Source organism: Phytophthora parasitica, assembly GCF_000247585.1.
Source record: "Phytophthora parasitica INRA-310 unplaced genomic scaffold supercont2.22, whole genome shotgun sequence".
NCBI classification, from domain to species: domain Eukaryota; phylum Oomycota; class Peronosporomycetes; order Peronosporales; family Peronosporaceae; genus Phytophthora; species Phytophthora nicotianae.
Genome location: NW_008649008.1, coordinates 579,387 through 580,589, shown reverse-complemented (window position 1 = coordinate 580,589; position 1,203 = coordinate 579,387).

Here is a 1,203-nt window from a genome sequence, read left to right as displayed (position 1 = left end):
TTTTTAAGTGGTTAATGGGTCACGGAATATGGCAGATCCATGCGGAGTTTGTCTGATGAGTCCTGATATCTAGATGTTTCTAAGAGTTGGCAATGTCGTACTAGACCTACACTAGCTTCATCCGTTCCTTTTAGCTCAATCAGGGGGAAACTACTATAATACTAGCGTAGTAGTGGAGGTTGCTAAGTACAGTAGCTACTGCATTACAGTAAGAGTCACTACTACGGCATGAATGTAGTAGTTTGAACGAATGTCAAACAACTGTCTATCCTAGTTTTACAATAAATGAAGTATAACGTAAGAACAAAGAATATTAACACAATCACCATGCATCGTCTACAAAGCTCCAATGGTGTATTGGAATCATATCTATATTGATAACTCCTCACTCGGGCGAAGCTGCTTATATAGAAGAGTTTTTCACTGGGTGCCAACGGCGTTAACCGCTTAAAACAAATGAATAGAAGATTTTTTTCCACAAACAAGAGAAATCTATTGGCCGCTCTGCCAGCTAATGTAAAACGACCAATATTGTTCAACATAGGCAGCATCGTTTGGTAGAATAAACAATTGATTTTTCTATGGGGTAGCTTTGTTCCGGCAAAATCCACTAGCCTAGTAGCGTTGTTAAATACAGTCTATTCTAAGGGCATTCCAAAAGCAATATACAACTCTAAACTTAGCTGACAAACGCTCGCGCTGTTGTCTGATTGGTTTTAGTGTTAATCACGACTATCAAGTTGCTCTCCCCTGTCGTGACCCATTAACCACTTAAAAATGATTTTGCTTTGACAAAACAGAAAAGGGTTTTCTCGATTCGAATCTGGTTTTAGTATATATGGATCATGACTGACACATCTCTATGGAAGGACCAACAGAATTGACTGCGTACAGTAGCTTCATTTTTTCTAGTTTATCTAATGCAAAGTTCTTTGTCGTGCAATTGACGGTCAACCCCTCACCCATGCATCTTCTTCTATGAATTGGTCTTCGGTAAATCGCGCCCCAATCATAAGACAAAGTAACATCTCAACCGGTTGAAAACAAAACGAAAAAAACTCGTTTGTCGATCATACTCTTATGTCTGGGGATGAAAGAAAAAAAAAATCAGCATTGCGTGAACACGCTCGACACGGCTCAGCCAATCACCGGCATTACAGTCGGTTTTCCAAGGTGTGGTCCTAACAATAACTAATAAAAGTA